Source organism: Oryctolagus cuniculus, chromosome 2, assembly GCF_051225735.1.
Source record: "Oryctolagus cuniculus isolate XC-2025 breed Fujian yellow rabbit chromosome 2, ASM5122573v1, whole genome shotgun sequence".
In the NCBI taxonomy this organism is placed as follows: domain Eukaryota; kingdom Metazoa; phylum Chordata; class Mammalia; order Lagomorpha; family Leporidae; genus Oryctolagus; species Oryctolagus cuniculus.
In genome coordinates, this window is record NC_142868.1 from 74,033,873 (window position 1) to 74,047,436 (window position 13,564).

Here is a 13,564-nt window from a genome sequence, read left to right on the forward strand (position 1 = left end):
TACAAGATTTAGCAAATAAGTGTGGGAAATAAAGGAGGGCACAGTTTGGTTTAGACAGCCCTTTGTTAAACAAACTCAGTCAAATCCGTTTCAGAGGATCTTTTGGAGATTTGGAAGGTATGGGGCAAATGAATCTGTTAAAAATGGCTCAGTAAGATTATAAATTTGGGGGATAAAAAGACAGTAAACACAAAGTTTGGTGAAAAAATTAATGATTAGGTATCCAAGTTTTATTTTATTTTGTTTTGTTTTTAAGAATAGTGCATTGAGGGTGGGAATTTAGTCTAGTGGTTAAGACACTGGATGAGACACCCACATCCCACCTTGGAATATCTGGGCTTAATATCTGGCTCGAACTCTTGACTCCAGTTTCCTGCTAAAGGAAACCCTGCTAATGCAGCAGTTGATAGCTCAAGGATTTGGGTTCCTATCACCTACATAAGATACTGGGATTGAATTTCTGGCTCCTGGTTCTGGAATAAACCAATGGATGGAAGCACTCTCTCTCTCTCTCTCTCTCTCTCTCTCTCTCTCCTTTTCTCTCACTCCCTCTTCTCTCTCACTCTCTCTCTCTGTCTCTCTGTGTATATGTGTGGGTGTGTGTGGTGTGGGTGTGTGTGTCTATGTCTGCCTTCACATAAATTTTACAAAGAATAGAATGCCCATAAATTTCCATGATATTTCTAAGAATCTCTTGTTGGACTCAGGTTAAAAAAAAATCAGCCAACTTCAATGGAAATAAAACACCAGTTTGAGTGATGGTTTGAGGGGGAATATGTACCAAAAATCAATATATTTTATCTCCATATGGTTTCTTTCAATGATCTGAATTTTAAGAAGTAGTATAGGGTTGTTTTTCTTTAAGGAGAAAGGATAGTTTCTATCAGTGCTGATAATAGTTAGTGGTATGAGGATACTATAGAAAATAGGGGACATTTGCTTTCTGAAACACAACCACAAGTGAAAAATCTCACCGGTATCTGCAATTTGTTTTGAAACCCTCATGACTGGAAGTCAGAAACATTCAATGTTAAACTATTTAGGGATCAAGGGTACCTCTGATGCTCCAGCAGGATGTTTTCAGGGTGAAACCAACACTTAAAAAATAAGCAAAAATGATGTATCAAATGTATCAGAAATCTCATTCATATAAATTCTCTATTTCTTAAAATGACAGACCAAAAGTGAAGCCACATGTTGCTTGCTTCATTGCCTCTTGTGGCAGCTTTTAAATCCCTGCCTTCCTAGGAAGTGACCTCATAAGAAAATCTTATAACACTGTCATGTGGGCAAATCCTCATAACATTTGGGGTTAATGCACTTAAACTATAGGAGAGGTCTCCAAGTACATTTAATAATCAGAAAGTCCTAAGGGGACTTGATATTAGCTGGGTCACAGAAGGATTTCTCTCAGTGCACATCTGGGATGTTTTGTGCCATATTCTGTAGCAGGCCACATGGCTGATTAGTTAAAATATAGGGCTGAAAGTTACGAGGGTTCAGGGATCATATAGCAACTCAGCTATTGACCGACCAGCTGACCCTAGACAAGTCATGACCCTATGGTACTTCAGTCAGCTTAGTTGTAAAATTGGGCACAAAGGCCAGGTTTTATCAAAACCATATGCTGTACACCAGCTCTGTTCCTTAAATAACATCTTTTTTAAATGTGGCTGTCAAGTCTCGATTTTTTTTTTTTGTCTATAGAAAGGCAATGGCATACTGTAGCCTGCACTCCCAGCAGAACTTGTACAGGATGAGTAGAGTCCAAGAATAGCGGCCTGATCCAGCCCACATCTTAATACTTATTTGTATCAGAGAACTTGCAGCAGCTTGTACATACTGTTCAGAATAAATTATAATTAGAATAGTTTATATATATATATATATTCCTAAGAGAGGCCCTATATGGGGTATGATTCACAGAAGAGCCACAAGTCACAGCGTATGGATTTTCACTATCTCTCCTCACTACTTTTCTATGTTGTGAGTCCCTACCACTGAGATGGGCAAGAGAGACTAGTTTCTTCCTCTTAAATACAGCAGAAGGGACAGGTGTCTGCCCAGCAGTCAAGACAAGAGCTAGGATGCTCACATCCCATATCAAGTACTTGGGTTTGATTCCCACCTCCTGATTCCAACTAACTGTTAATGTGACTGCTGAGAGGAAGCAGTTTGGTCCCTGGTACCCACGTGGAAAAACAGGATTGAGTTCCTGAGCTGGGAAGACCTGGCCCAGGGAGGCCATTGCAGACATGTGGGAAATGAACAAGTGAGTGGGATATCCGTCTCTACCTCCATCTCTCTCTTCCTCTCCCTCCCCATCTCCTTATCTTTCTTTCTTTAAAAAAATAAACAAAAATACAACAGAAATTCTTTTAGCTAACTTTCCCTTAATCCAACTCCCTCAGTTAACCAATGCTCAGCACTTGCTCTGTAAAGCAAGCTGAGCAATGTCTCTTCTTGCAAAAGAACCTTCTAGTATACCTGCTCCCTTCTCTTCCACTGCACATGCTGTTTATGTACCATGAATCGGTTGAGTTTGTGCCCAAACCTGTTTATGTTAGTTCCAACTGTAGTTACGTAAATTAAGAAACTATACTGAAACTGATGATGAGTAAAAAAGGATTTTCATAGTTTATTTTTAAAAATTAAGGTGACTGTTTTTGAAACAACTCAAAGGGGTGAGTTGTTAAAATGGGGTGGTTTTTTAAAAATCATTGCCAAATTAGGCAAGACTCCATAAAGAGTCTACCTTCAGCAAGTTCTGCATGTCTAAGTTTTCTCTCCATGGGAAAGAAATGGCCAAGGCATTATAGCAGTGATTGGGAAGTAAAGACAATGAAGGTTACAACAGCTACTAATTATTAAAGGCCTTGCACCCACATCAAAAGACTGGAGAACAAATGTATGTGTATACTTTTTTATTTCAGATGACATGTATATATAATATACATGAGAGTACTTAAACAGTTTGTGGAAAATGCTAGAGGAGCAGCTTTGTGTAACACAACAGCTCCTCTGTATACAATTCATACTGCCTTGCTGAGTGAAAGCCTGGGCCCAATCATGCCAGGATTCTTGCTGCAGGGAAAGAAGCCATATTCATTCCAGCTGGACCAGACACCCATACTCTCCCCTTCATTGACTCAACACATTCAAGAGCCAACTGTACTACTCAAAACTGGATGGTTGACTCTCTATTCCTGGCAACTAAAACAACACATTATATTAGAAAATGCAGTGAACTCCAAAAGCCAAGAGTTATTCATTTGTACTCTCAACCAGAAATATAAACAAAGGAATTGTGCATTTTACTGATCTTTTTTTTTTTTTTGACACATAGAGTTAGACAGTGAGAGAGAGAGAGAGAGAGACAGAAAGGTCTTCCTTCCGTTGGTTCACTCCCCAAATGGCCGCAACAGCCAGAGCTGCACCAAAGCCAGGAGCCAGGTGCTTCTTCCTGGTCTCCCATGTGGGTGCAGGGGCCCAAGCACCCTGCACTGCTTTCTCAGGCCACAGCAGAGAGCAGGACTGGAAGAAGAGCAACTGGGACTAGAACCAGCGCCCATACAGGATGCTGGCGCCTCAGGTGGAGGATTAACCTAGTGTACCATGGCGGCATTGGCCCCTACTGATCTTTTTTAAAACTGTTGACTTTCAGCTGATGGTGAGCAAATGCTTCTTTTGTTATTAATGGCAAAAAAAATGACTACCAGTATTTTTGTGCTACAAAACTCAGACTGAGCTAATGATAAGGGTGAGAAAAAGATGGCATCCCTCTTCTGGTGATTTTGTTGAAAGTTCTAAAGCAGGTGAGACATGAGCAGTTAACAATCATTCCTTATAAGATGACCCAAGAAAAAAGAATATTATGGACAATGATGTAAAGAGCACTGTACAAGGATGTTTGCCACTGCTTTGTGACGAAACCCTGTAGAGATATGGAACCAGTAACTACAGGAACGCGTTCATCAGATACGATTATGCCAGCTCCCAAGTGACATTAACATGCAACATGAAGAGAAAAAAAAATACTTACTTGAGAAAACACTGATATTTACAGGTAGTTGCATTTTTAGCAGCTCTTTGAGGCTTTGATCAGCTGCCTCAAGCAGTTTGCTGCTTCATTGGAAACTCTAGACCCAGAGAACCAAAAATATTGTAACGTAAGCCACAACGACACTATCATTGAGAACAACTGTGGGGTAGCAGAAATAATTACACCTGAAAAACTCAAAATTCTGCTTGAAATGCCTCCTTTGTTTCTTCTTAGACACAGTCATTTACTTTTTCTGGCTTGTCTCAAGGTGGGACACTAACCCAGGTATTTTTTGTGAAACAAGATTATTTCACCAGAAAATGAAGCATTTGCCCAACAGATATTGTCTCACAGTACATGGCAATAAAAAAGACTTCAGTCATGTTCTTTACTGGGAAAACAACTGCTTTCAGTAAGTTTTTCTTATGCATTGTATGAAACCAAAGATACCTTTTAAACTGTCTGGGAGCTTGATCTATTACAAATATGAACAGCAAAAAACTCTTTTGACCCACTATAAAAATTCAAAAATATATTCTCCATGACTTAGATTTAATGTAGATAATACAAGGACACTGCATAAGCTGGATGGTGAATTGAAGCCTCTGAGTATCAAGTCTCAGCAAAAAGCTGAGATGCATGGGATACACGGGATGAATGCACTGAGGTGACACATTCTAAGATTGAGGTGACACATTCCAGCAGGGACTGCCAATAGGTTAGTCACTATACTAAGCAACTCACCTTATTCCAGGGAATCAAGAAACTAAACACTGTGTGAGTCACATTTGTACAACTGAAAACCCTGGGGATCATGGGATAATAATGCATAATTATACTTTGTAATCCTAGGCTATATGAAGGTGGGGCATTTTATCAACTTAGCCTTGGCTATTTCTCTACAACCAAAGGGGCTTTGGACTGTCAGAGAGTCTCAACTTTAGGATGAATAGGAATCACCTGGAGAGTTTAATATACTTGCAGATGCAGTAAATCCAGAATTAAGACCAGATCCCGTGTGTTTAACAAATCCTCCAGGTGATTCTGATGTCAGTGCACTGTAAAGCACAGTTGTTGAGAATGAAAGAGATGACATGTGAGGGTTCCTTGGAACACCGCAGTTCTAGGTATGTAATGTCTTAGTCCCTAGCAAATAAATAGAGCAAGACTTTCAATTCAGGAAATATTTTCTGGTATCAGACTACACCAAGTTAAGGTAACAAAGTTCCTGAAATTGCTATCACTGCTATCCATATGATTATGTTATATATCCAGCAGCCTAGTCACATTCACAAATGCAGATTATGTACATCACATGACTCTACTGTTTAAATCTGGAAATTAGATACTTGGAGCTGCTTATTTTAGAGTCAAATTTATCAAAATAACTATAGTATATACTTCATATTCTATGAAATCCTTCCTATAGAACAGGAGATATTTGCACCAACCCACCACAGCATTGCCCATTCCCAGTTACAGCATTCTGTGCTATATTAAGTTGCCCTAGTTGGAATTCTACCATTGATTGCCTTGTGCTATATCCAGTAACAAATTATATGTATATTGTAGGACACTCAGACTGTTGTGAGCTCAGAAGGCACCTGTATGAAGTTTTTCAAAGGAACAGTAATAAGTTTTACTAGATGTGACAAACTTTATAAAAGTTAAATAATGTCACACTTTATAAGCATTTCATTTAATACAATTGAACACATGCAGGGTATTGAGGATAATATTTAATTTTTTCCATATGTGGATTTAATACCACACAAAAGTTCCAGTCCCAGATTGCTAATTTACCACCATGTGGTAGCCATTTAGTTGTATTTTTTAAGACACTTACCAAATTACAGAGCAGAGTTTCAGAGGCAGCAGCTCTAAGTAGGTTTAGGGTACATGGTATCCCTCTGGCTTAGTCCTGGGTCTCATGAAGAGGCAGTAAATCTTGACAGTATTTTTATGACAGCACTCACTGGTTTTTATAGGAATGGAAATGAGAGTTTGCAAAACCACATGCTAATGTACTTCTAAAAATACACTTGATTAATATGACTCCTTCCAATTCTGACCACTTTTAGTCACCTATGGAAATACAGGCCAGCACTGAAGATTCAGCCCTTTTAGAAACATTTATGGATTATACGGCTTTCAAAAAAATCCTTACTAAAAATGTGAAATACTGAACTGGACTCAGGGTCCTACTTGCTCAATCTTGAAAAGTGAACTCAGATACATCCTTTAACCTCTGCTATGCTTGTGTGCATTTATGTCTTTAATTTAGACAATAATTATTGCATTCATTTCTATCTCATGCAAAAGAACAGAATTAGACAGTCAAGTTGGAGAAAAAACAGCTCCCAGTACCAGTTAAAGCTTATCTTCTAAAACCACAGAGAAGCTGGACTTCTAGAACAGGAAAGGCCAAAGTCTCCCCACTTATTTTTTTTTTTTTTTTTTGACAGGCAGAGTGGACAGTGAGAGAGAGAGACAGAGAGAAAGGTCTTCCTTTGCCGTTGGTTCACCCTCCAATGGCCGCCGCGGCCGGCGCGCTGCGGCCGGCGCACCGCGCTGATCCGATGGCAGGAACCAGGAGCCAGGTGCTTTTCCTGGTCTCCCATGGGGTGCAGGGCCCAAGCACCTGGGCCATCCTCCACTGCACTCCCTGGCCACAGCAGAGGGCTGGCCTGGAAGAGGGGCAACCGGGACAGAATCCGGCGCCCCGACCGGGACTAGAACCCGGTGTGCCGGCGCCGCTAGGCGGAGGATTAGCCTAGTGAGCCGCGGCGCCGGCCAAAGTCTCCCCACTTATTTATTGTTTTGTCTTATTCTAAGAATAACTGAAACCATCTTGGGAAGAAATTCTTAGAAAGAGACAAAATCAACTGGCAGGGTGTTTAGGTCAGCAGGTGAAGACACAAATCATTCACTACCACCTCCACCATCTAATGCAATGAATGTTCCTGAAGGTACCCTAAGAACTTTCCAGTTCCATCCAAATGTTTGTAATTACTATTAACCCAGTGACACTGGCCAGCAACCTGTAACCACTAGCCAGGGTCTACATCTGGATTTTATGGTCAGAAACAAATATATCACATTGTACACCTATTTCCGACTTGTGTCTCTATGGCTCAGAACTTTTTTAAATACCATTTCAAAACCATCAATTCCTGGGGACACATATTTTATCTCCAAGAACCAATTACAGTTAATTCTCCTGAGTTCAAATGGCTTGAGAACAAGTTTATTTCACACATAACTGAATACTCTAGACGACTTACCCAGAAAACTCAAAACATATAGATAGGATTCTCCATGGAGCCTCATAACACAGCATGAGCAACAGACATAACAGTCCAATTTTCAGTTTTGGAAAATTAGCAGAGGCAAGCATAAGAATGTGTGAGGGGGCAAGATGGTCCAGTGAGAGAGACAATCTGCCAGGAGTCTGGAATGACCTCTGAAGTCCTTCTTCCATGGATTATATAATAGGATCAAAGTCATATACTCAAAGAAAGAAAACAGAGTATTCTTCATCTCTATGACCAGTTAACTCTCTTTCATTAACCTTCACCACACTGGGTTACCAGAGTGAGTTGGAGTGAAACACCTTTAACTGACCATCTATTGGTGTCTCAATCTTTTACAGTTCAAATATCTCTTAGCAATGGTCTGTCTCTTTGTGGTAAATGTTCAGACTTTCAGGAATCCACAGTAGTTACACACAGAGCAGAGCATGTGAGATTAAAAGAAGGGATGTTGACTCTTTGCTAATTTCTGCTGTAGAACCATCAGCTTACCTTGCTCCCTGGCATCTTGCTGTGGTTGCTGCTAAGATGTGCTTGCTAAGGTTGCAATGTCCTCTCTTTTCTTGGCCACTGTCTGGTTGAACTTTCCCCACCAACCTCTAATACCCCCATATCTTCCAAGGGTGCTATTTCTCCTTGAGGACTGTTTACTCTACAGTGTCACCCCAAACTTAACCATGGTGGCCCCTGAAAGCAGGATCCTAGCTACAACAAGAGCTAGTGATCATCTACTGCCCCATATAGCACTCTAGGACCCACAATCCTAACTCCATGCTCCCTCTGCCCAACCTTGCCACTTCTACTCTGTGATAGCAACTCCACATTATTAAAGAGTTTGCCTTTTTTTTAACCTCCTTACCTGTTATCTAATTTCAAAACTGTAAGAAAGATGAACATCCGTCTGCCTTTGGCTTTTCCCTCAATCTAGTAATAATTCCTATGCAAGATTCCAGCTCAGAGTGGAGGAGCCATGACACTTGTGTCACCAGTCCACATGTCTCTCCCTCCCTTAACCTACTATGTATCACTGGTCATGAGGTAAAGTTCTCCATATCTCCAAGAGCAGGGCCTTCTCCATATCTCCAAGAGCAGGGCCTTCTTTGCTGTCATGTGCCAGTTCTTTCTGCTGTATGGCTTACAAAAAAACTTTGTGATCAAATTAGATCACAAATATATTAGTGTAAGCTACAGAAATTCAGAAAACTCATTTCTACTTCCCCAAACTCTGGTTTTTGACTTGTGGTAGACTTTTGGATACCAAAATAAAAAACATCACTTTTGTAACAAACTTAACACTGTTGAAGAAAAGGAATTACTCTGAAAGAGAGAAACCCACAACAGATTTCTAAATATTATCCACATTTCTGTAAGAAAACCAAAGATTTGAAAACAGAATCCACTTCATCCCCACGTACAAACACACAGAACCTTGAAAAATCACTTCCCTCTATCACATTTCCTCCCCACACAAATGCACACACATACACACACACACACTCATGCGTGCATGCTGTCACACAGCTGTTCTCTGCCACTTTAACTGCTCTCCAGATATGTAAGGTTCTGTTATGTGTCCCATCCAATATCGCTGATAACTAGGTTGGGATAGGATGTCCCTAATGTCCAATTTCATGACACATTCACAGTGAGACAGTCAATCCTGACTTGACTCCAATTCTGATTTCCCATGAACCTAAACTCCTTACATTCTGTTACATTCCCATTCATGCCAGAACCCTGTGGTTTTCTTCTTTTTTCTTTTTTCATGTACTACAAATACTCTGAATCTCATTATATTTCAAACAACAACATAAATGCAGGCAAATAATGTTTGACATGCAGGGAAATGACAGGAGTTTATGGCCAACCCTCAGTAAAATATCAATTAAGAATGCAGTCATGGTCCTAACTGAAGCCAGTAATATGGTTGTGCTGCGAGAATCATATAGCCAACTCATTAGTAATCCTTAATTACATTACACTTTTCACTAGATATGGTAATAGACCGCAAAGAGAAAAAAAATGAAATGTTATCCCTAAGAGCAGATTTGGGAGTTTAATTATCTCGATAATTTCTTGAAATTTCTACCTCATTCTGATATAGCTAGTCCCCTGAATTTATGAATAATTTTGGTGTAGAGAAGTAAATTAGCCTTTTGTCTTTTGTAAAACAAAATAGACATCATTTTGGCTGCAGTTCCAAAATAAAATTTTGAATGAAAGGCAATCTAATTCCAGTTTAACACCACAAAATATTATACTCCTAGCATATGTCATGCCAAGATTTTTGTTCTAACAGTAAAAGAAACTGCACTAAAAGCTAGATGTTTGGCACAACACTTAAACCACAACTTTTACCATGTGAATCCCACATCTGGAGTGCCTGAATTCAAGTCCTAGCCTTCATCTACACTCCAGCTTCCTGATAATGCAAACCCTGGGAGGCAGAAGGTGATGGCACAAGTACTTGGGTTCTAGCCACCAATATGGGAGACCTGAATTGAATTCCTGGCTCCTGGATTCAGCTAGGCCTTGTCCTGGCTGCCATGAGCATTTGGGGATTGAACTGGTAGATGTGAGATCTGTCTGTCTTTATCTGTCACTCTGCATTTCAAATAAATACATAAAAAGAAATTGTTAAAAATTGGAAGTGTGGCATGTGACAAATATAAGGGAGTGGCTGAAAGGTGTTTATATGTACCTAACAGGATAATTTGAACATTTAAATAATTAAGAACTGTAAGGAATTCTAGAACAGTAGAAATAGTGAGAATTAGCTCAAACTAAGAATAGATAAGTAAATCCACAGGGAGCAGTAAGGGCTGTTGCTTATAGAATACTGAGTGTGGATTAGTAAATGTGGAATGCATACAAGAAGGAGAAGATCACTTTGCAGCTACTATACTAAAGTTTGGTTCAGGAATTAATTGTCAACAGGACCCAAGTCTAGGGGGAAATTTTCATGAGTGGTAGAATATTTGCATGCTCTCCCAGAGATCACTTGTTAGAGGCAAAGGAGAAAAAAATCTATACAGGGATAAATTAGAGAACAGCTGGATCAGGCAAGCAAAATTAATCTCGACATCAAGGGGCAGTACATGATCCAGTCTAGAAACAAGTTGTCATGTCTTTTCAGCCTTCTATTACTTGAAACATTTCCCCAGCCCCATTTTGCCCCTTTTTGACTTGGACATTTTGAAGAATATACCCCCTTCTTTGAAATGACAGTGTTTCTCATTTTGGGTTTGTCTGTGGCTCCTCACAGCTAGACTCGGGCTACACTCTCCAGGCCAGAAGGGATCAGTGTCCTCCTCCAGAGGCACATGATGTCCATCTGCCCCTTGATGTCGAGATTAATTGTGCCTGCCTGATCTACACTTCAATTGGATTTGTCCATGTAATGATGCTTTCAAGTAATTTATAATAAGAAGCAAAAATAAATGTTAGGCATGCGGATCCGGCTGAAAAGCCCATGAGAGTATTTCAGGCATGGAAAGCCAAGACACTCTGGGGAAAAAAAAAAAAAAAAAAAAAAAAAAAAACCTAAACGAAAGATCTCCACGAATGAGATCCCTGTGGAAAGAATGGGTCATCAAAGAAGGAGGTACCTTTCTCTGAAGGGAGGAGAGAACTTCCACTTTGACCATGGCCTTGTCTAAATATGATCACAGTCAGTGAACTCAGGGGGCTTCCATAGCCTTGGCAGCTCATGACAAGAGCCTAGGGTGATTACTGAGGCCATAAACAAGAGTGTCAATTTGTTAAGTCAACAACAGGAGTCACTGTGCACTTACTCCTCATGTAGGATCTCTGTCCTTAGTGTGCTGTACATTGAGATTTAATGCTATAACTAGTACTCAAACAGTATTTTTCACTTTATGTTTCTGTGTTGGAGCAAATTGTTGAAATTTTTACTTAATGTATGCTAAACTGATCTTCTGTATATAAAGAGAATCGAAAATGAATCTTGATGTGAATGGAAGGGGAGAGGGAGTGGGAAAGGGGAGGGTTGCGGGTGGGAGGGACGTTATGGGGGGGAAGCCATTGTAATCCATAAGCTGTACTTTGGAAATTTATATTCATTAAATAAAAGTTTTAAAAAAAAAGAAAAACCACTATATTCCAAAAAAAAAAAAAAACAAATGTTAAGTTAAAGAGGAAATTAAACACTTGAAAAATAAAGTACAAGTTTAAAAGTGTACTCCTAATTTTTTCAGAAAAGTCTAAAACTATGAATTCTATAATTTTGTTTATTTAAATCTTTGGGAGGATAGTTTCATTAATTAAGATTATGTGCCTAGGGACCGGCACTGTGGCATAGCAAGTAAAGCCGCCACCTTCAGTGCCGGCATCCCACATGGGCGCCAATTCAAGTCCCAGCTGCTCCACTTCCAATCCAGCTCTCTGCTATGGCCTGGGATAGCTGTAGAAGATGGCCCAAGTTCTTGGGCCCCTGCACCCGCATGTGAGACCTGGAAGAAGCTCCTGGCTCCTGGCTTCGGATCGGCCAACAGCTCTGGCCGTTGTGGCTAATTGGGGAGTGAACCATCGGATGGAAGACCTCTCTCTCTCTCTCTGCCTCTCCTCTCTGCGTACTTCTGACTTTCAAATAAATAAATAAATCTTAAAAAAAAAAAAAAAGAAGATGGCCCAAGTCCTTAGGCCCCTCCACCTGGATGGGAAGAAGCTCCACCTAGAAGAAGCTCCTGGCTCCTGGCTTTGGATGGGCACTGTTCTGGTCATTGCGGCTATCTGGGGAGTGAACCAGCAGATGAAAGACCTCTCTCTCTCTTTCTTTCTCTCTCTCTCTGCCTCTCCTTCTCTCTCTGTGTAACTCAGACTTTCAAATAAATAAATAAATCTTTTTTAAAAAATGATTATGTAACTAGAGATTATAAAAATATTTTCACATCATACCTGCAAAGTCATGTAATTTAAATTCACATAGTTCACAGATATTTCTAGTAAATTAATTATAAAAAGAGGACAACTTCTTCATGGAATGACAGTGGTTGTGAAAGTGAGCAAAACACAAAATATTCTTTATCTAGGCAAAGGAATGTCATCTTTTTCTCTGAATTAGTAGGCCAAAATAACCTCCCTTTTCCAACTCTGTGACGTGTTATCAGCCAAAAACATCTTTTAGATTTCTGATAAACTCTTTTTTTCTATTCAGGTAACTGATATCTTTACAGAGTTCTCTGTGAATAAATATTTTCAAAGAAAAAAACTAAAAATGTATCCACTTTAAGGTTTAAGTAAAGAAAATATCTTATTGTTCTAAATCTTGTATTTCAGGAGGAATAAACACCTTGAACAAATACAAGGAAGCTCTTTCTCAGGATTTTGGGGGAAAAGAAGTAGGCAATGATTGTTTATCGGGAGAAACTTCTCATAACCTGACATTATACAAGCGAAAGCCTACTCCAAATTTCCTATAGGCTATTGCCTATAAGACAGCAGGCAAATATGTTGGTTTTTTTTTTTTTAAAAAAAAAGGAAAAACTAACACATAATGTCAAAAAAGCTAGAATATGGCATAAATATATAAAATGTAAAACGAACACAAAGCACAAACGTGTAAGTAGCTCTTGGACAAAGCTTACATATTTTTGCCACATAGATAAGAACATGAAAGCATTATATTCCTGCTTAAATAATGATCAAGGTTCCCTTAGAACTCTGACAGACTCTCATGAGAGTGTTTCAGATAAAAGTCAGCATTCACCCAGTGTCATTCCACAACCAACGCTGTTCCCTGAGGAACTGAGGACATGCTTCTCTCCAAGTGAAAGCTTTCTTTTTTTTTTTTTTTTTTTTTTTTTTTTTTTTTTTTTTTTTTTTTTTTTGACAGGCAGAGTGGACAGTGAGAGAGACAGAGAGAGAAAGGTCTTCCTTTTTGCCGCTGGTTCACCCTCCAATGGCCGCCGCTGCAGCCGGCGCACCGCGCTGATCCTGGCAGGAGCCAGGAGCCAGGTGCTTTTCCTGGTCTCCCATGGGGTGCAGGGCCCAAGCACCTGGGCCATCCTCCACTGCACTCCCTGGCCATAGCAGAGAGCTGGCCTGGAAGAGGGGTAACCGGGACAGAATCCGGCGCCCCAACCGGGACTAGAACCCGGTGTGCCGGCGCCGCAAGGTGGAGGATTAGCCTATTGAGCCACGGCGCCGGCTCAAGTGAAAGCTTTCTAATCTGAAAACCTTACCTACCAGA